Below are 5,789 nucleotides of genomic sequence, written 5' to 3' on the forward strand. Positions count from 1 at the left end.
GCAGATTGTCAGGGCCAGCTGACTTGAAGGTATCCAGCTCTCCTGGACCTACAGTCCCCTCCCCACTCTCAGGGGGCAGGGGACGCCTCCCTCATCATCCCCAGCAACAGCCACCACCTGCTGCCACAGCCATGTACAGCCAGAGGGGACCCCACAACGCTAGTGAGACAACACCACCTGCTGCTCGCTAGCTGCTCCAGCAGCACCCCCGGTGTTTGTCTTCTTGGGGTGAGTCCTGTTCTCTACTTCCCCTCTCCCTGTGTTTGTAGAAGGCTAAGTATGCCAGCAGTGTGCTTCTCCCCTCCCTCCTGTGTGTCCCTGTTTGTCTTTGGAGTCCCCACTGCCTGAACATGTGTGCACAGATTGTGGCAGCCTCCATACTATTGCAAGGATGTCTTTCAGTGACCACCATTTAATATACACTCAGTTCATGCTTCAGCAAAAGCATCCAGGGCTGGCCTGCTGGCACTTCAACAACAGCCTACTGGAGGATGTGGGTTCTGCGGCCACCTTTCAGGAGTTCTGGCTGGTCTGGAATGGGCAGTCAGGCCTTTCTCTCAGGCCAGAGACAGTGAAACGTGGGGAAGGACTGCATCAGGCAGTACTGTCACTACACCCAGGAGCACACCCACCTGTGGGAGGCATCCTCCCTATGTAAGCAGGTGTCAGGGCTGGTGCTGAAGAAACTGCCCATGAGCAGTCATAGCAGCCTTATCTATAATCAACTGTTCACGTGACAAGAACCTAACAGAGTCCAAAAGAGGATACAATACACTTTTAAAAAGTTAATTCTGACTAATTTTCCCCAAGTGCTCCAGGCAAACAAACCCTCTCTCTCTCAACTCATTAGAAAAAAGACCATTAAAGATTATGGTCTTTCCTCTGCAAGCAAGAATTTTGCCACCATCTTCGATCACCATTATAAAGTGCTACAAATGTGTCTGGTATCCAGATTGTAGTCATATTGGTCTAGAGGCAAAAGGAATCACAACTTGTGGTAGAGGTGATATCTTTTATTACACCAACTAGATCTTTGCACACAAAAAAAAAAATCTTAATTGCAAGCTTTCGGGCACAAGCACCCTTCTTCAGGCATAGGAGAAAAGGCTGTACAAGTTCTCCTGGGTAGAAATGAAAGTTCATATTTCATAGGAGAGTTGAAAGTGTGATAAATACTCCTGTTTGGAACAGGGACAGGCAAGGTTCTTTGGGTAGATGTGATATCTTTTATTAGACGAACTGAGTAGTTGGAAAAAAGTTCTTAGCAAACTTTTGGGCACAGTCACCCTTCTTCAGGCATAGTTAGTCTCTGCTGGTCTGAGACTCCAAGGAATAAGAGAACCAAAGTGTGTGGCAGGATGTCAGTGAGAATGTAAACAGGTAGAAATTAGAAAGACAAAAAGCTTAAGCAGATAAGGAAGGCAGAAGAAAGCAGGGGGCCAAGAGGCCAAAGGGAGACATTACAGTGATAAAAAACAAGGTAGAAAACAGGATGTCTCTGAGGAAGAAAGTAGTTGGAGATCAGGAAAACAGGAATGAGAGAAGCTAAAAGAGTGACAGGATGCAAGTGAAAATATAAATAGGTAGAAATTAGAAAAACAAAAAAGGTAAAGGAGGAAGAAAGCAGGGTGAAAAAAGGCCAAAGGGAAACACTACAATGGTAATAATACAAGGTAAAAAAGAGGCTCTCAGTAGAAAAGGAAATAGTTGGAATCAGAAAGACAAAGGGCAAAAAAATGCAAGGGCGGGGGGGGAGGGCGACAAGAAGAATATAAGAAGTCGGGTCAAACAAGTACCTGGTGAATCAGATGTCAGGCAGGTTGTAATGTGTCATAAATCCAATGTATATATTGAGTCCATGATATTTTGTATTCAGTAGATTTATAAAGTGAAGTTCATAGGCTTGTCTAAGAAAGGTGTTTTGTAAGTTCCCTTTGAGGATTAGAACTGAGAGATCAGAAAGGGAGTGATTGTCCTGTAAGAAGCGTGCCCACACAGGTAGTTCAGTATTCCTGTCTTTGATAGATTTTCGGTGTGCGTTCAATTTTGGCACACAGTTGTTGTTTGGTTTCTCCTATATATTTTCCGTTGGGGCATTTGGTGCACTAGATGAGATGTATTAACTTTCAGAAAGTGCAGGTGCAAAATCCAGGAAAGGTGATGGTTTTGTTGTGGGGTGTAGTTATTCTAGGGGTGGTGGAGATGTGTTGGCAGTTTTGCATTTCTTGTCCTGGCATGGTCTGGATCCATTGGATATGGTTTGGGTTATCGGGAGTTTGATTCTGGTGATGAAGTTAGCAAGGTTCAGTGCTTGCTTAAAAGCCATGATGGGTGGTTCTGGAAAGATCTCTTTAAGAATGGGGTCTTCTTCTAGTATGCAATGCAATTGTTTGAGAATTTTCTGTGTAGGTTCCAGGGAACAGTGCTATGTCATAACTAATGGTGTACAATTTGTGCAGATTTTCTTTTTGTACTGCAGCAAATCTTCACGTGGTACCCGGGTGGCTCTTTCAAAAGTGCAATCTCTCTCTCTGTCTGGAAGAGTGTCCTCGTTAGCTGAAGGCCCTTTGAGATTTGCAAGGTGGTGATCACAGGTATTGTCCTCACTGTAAATTTGGTGGTATCAGAGAGCTTGGCTATAAATTACAGCTTTGTTGGTGTGCTTAGGGTGACTACTGGTTCCATGTTGGTCCATAGGTTTCTTATATATGGTAGTCTGAATTTTACCATCTTGGATATTGATCATGGTGTCCAAAAAGGAAGTGCTGGTGTTAGTATTCAAGCAATAGTCTGGTGGAGGGGTAACTATTGTTGAATTTTTGGTGCAAATCAATCAAAGACTGTAGGGTTTCAGTCCGAATGACAAAGATGTCATCTATGTATCTCAGGAATAGCAAGGGTTTGATGGTGCAGTTCTCAAGAAAGTCTTCTTCTAGGTGGGCCATAAAAGGTTGGCATATTGTGGGACCATATTAGTGCTGATAGCTGTGCCCAGGGTCTGGAGGAAGTGTTGGTTGATGAAACTAAAATTGTGTGTGAAAATGAAGTATGAGTTCAATGATATTCTGAGATCCATACTCTGAGTTGTAATCTCATTGTTGTAAATATGAGAGGCAGGCTTGGATGCCATCTTGGTGTGGGATGTCAGTATATAAGCTAGTGACATCCATGGTGGTTACGAGGGTATTGCTGGGAAGGTCGTCATTTTATATGCAGATTTGGCTCAGAGAAGAGTTGGAACAGTCTGTTTACCTCAAACTTGTTTGGTGGTAAGCAGGATATAGCCATATTTCCTTCTAGTTACGGTGTTTCTTATTTCACAGAAGAGTAAACACTTCGAAGTAAACAGACTGTTCCAACTTTTCTCTGAGCTTAATCTGCATCTAAAATGAACTGTTCCAAACAGAAGATTTCATCACACCTTCAATTCTCCAATAAAACATGGACTTTCATTTCTACACAGAAGAGCTCGTACAATCTTTTCATCTACGCCTGAAGAAAGGTGTTTGTGCCCAAAAGCTTGCAATTAAAGAAATTCTGCAAAAATCTAGTTGGTCTAATAAAAGATATCATTTCAAATGTATCTACTATTCTACAAGGCATGTTTTTTCCATGTTACTTAGGTCATGAATTTTTTGTAGCCAGAACAGTCTTTTGTTTTGCATTTGTATAGCACCTGGCACAGCAGGACCCAAATGTACATCTGGACTCAGTGCCACAACACTATAAATACAGTCAACACTGGTTTGCAGCAACACCTTCTTTTACAAGCAACGTTTCCCTTGAAAATACTTTTCATAACTTGCATTTGACTACACTCCCTATACCAGCAACATAGCACAAAGGTACCAACATGCTGCTGCTAAAAGACCAACTGTAAAATAAACAACAGTGTAAAATTACGAACAGATTATACTAAGTGTATGCACTGAAAAAGGTCAGAACCCAACTGTAAGATTAATGACCAATTGCTGTTTTCAAGCACAAATATATTTTGTGAATATGACTTGGAGAGTTTAAGACATCCTAAAAACACATGGGTTTTCAACCTTTTTTAATAAATGCACCTTCAGCAGCCTCCTTAAGCATACCACGGGGGTGGGGGGTGCCCCACGGCGGCAAGAGGCCATATCAACTGTATTGGCAATCAGCTTTTTTTAGCTGATGTGACCGATAATGTGGCTGATAAATGCCCCATGCATATGCACAGCCGCAGCACAGCACACAGACAGCAAGGAGCACAGCCCAGCAGCTTGGAAAGTAGAGTAAGTGTGTTGTGGGGGGTAGGGGGGAGAAGGGTGTCAGATCAAGACCCCCGCAGTGAGGGAGTGGAGCTGGGACAGGCATTTCACAGCGGGGGTGAGGCATGGCACAGGATGGCGCACATGACGGAGCCACAGCTCATCCAAGGTGGGGGCAGCTCCCACTGCTACACACACCCCGGGAGGGCATGGGGAGTGTGCGCTCCAAGATATATGTGCAGGGCAAGGGCAGGCTACTTCTACGGACTGGAGCAGCGCTAGGCTCTTCCCAGCAGGGGGCTGGGCCAGGATGTGCTTGGGGCAAGCAGGCACGTGGTGGTTCTAGGAGGGAGGTTATAGAGGAGCTGCAGCCCGCCCCAAGCACAATGCAGCCCAACCTCTGCCACGAAGAGCTTGACATGGCCCCAGCCCAAAGCTGCAACCCGGCCTGCCCCACATGCAGATCTGGGGGCACATGCCCCCATGCCCTCCCACGGTGCGCAGTGGCAGGAGCCACCACCCCCTCCCTGTGTCCCACAGGCAAGCCACAACTCTGTGCCATGCCATGCCTCAGCTGTGCAGTGCCTTGCCCCTGCCCCAGCCCTATTCCCTCCCTCACCACAGTGGGCTGGATCTGCCCCCCCCAACCATACCCCTTCCCTTCCCCACCCCACAACAGACTTACCAGCCAGATGCTCTTCAAGCTGCCAGGCTGCATATCAGAAATCGGATCAGCATCAGTCAATATGCCTCATTAAAAATTGGCATCAGCCCAAAAAATCTCTATCCGTGCACTACTAATAACAAGGTTGAATTGCAATATCCTCTCCCAAAATTATTAGAATAATCCTATGAGTTTTTATTTTTAAACCAGCAATAATTATATAAACGCCCAACTTCTTTTTGAGCCTATTTGTTTTTGATTCTTGTTGCCAGCAACTTCCTGCACGTTCATACCTGCCAATTTCATGCTAGCATCTTGCCGCGCAAAGACACCCTGCTCCTGGACCAAGTATCACAGCACAGGATGACAAAGCTGCTTACAGAAACAGGTGGCTACAACAGAACCGAGTACACGATGCTAGGCTCCTCAACAACTGAATGAAAGATCTGCCCATGAAGGAAACCTCAGAGGCAGGGACCTGGGCGTATTTGACAGGCAAAGGAAACCACAGGCCAGCAGAGCCTCAAGGAGCTTTCTGCTGGCATCCCCATGTCACCTAAACGGGAAAGGGCAGGGTGGGCTCCGAGTCTGAAACGAGACAACCAGTCTGATGCTCACCACAGTGTTTTGTGCCGCACCAAGCCCAGCCCTGACACCCCCCGCGTGGAGGAACCGTGAAGCCCCGAATTAACCCGGCCTGGGACAACCACCCCCGACCCAGCTACCAGCTGCGCTGCCGCAGGGTGCGAGTCACGGACCAACCCCGCAGGCCTGGCCGCAGCCCGACAGAGCCCGCAACGCAAGGGGCCGGGCTGGGCTCCAACCCCTGTGCAGGGCGCGGCAGCGGGGACCAGGAAGACGCCTCAGCCCCGCCCCACGCCGCC

General features: G+C 46.8%; 1 protein-coding gene across 2 annotated transcripts in view; it reads right to left on the reverse strand.

The window, feature by feature from the left end:
- KIAA1429 (KIAA1429 ortholog) overlaps positions 1–5,789 on the reverse strand; it is a 48,409-nt gene that overhangs the window by 42,445 nt on the left and 175 nt on the right. The gene's annotated exons all lie outside the window — the stretch shown is intronic.

Source organism: Crocodylus porosus, unplaced genomic scaffold (genome assembly GCF_001723895.1).
Source record: "Crocodylus porosus isolate Cpor-Errol unplaced genomic scaffold, CroPor_comp1, whole genome shotgun sequence".
Taxonomy (NCBI): domain Eukaryota; kingdom Metazoa; phylum Chordata; order Crocodylia; family Crocodylidae; genus Crocodylus; species Crocodylus porosus.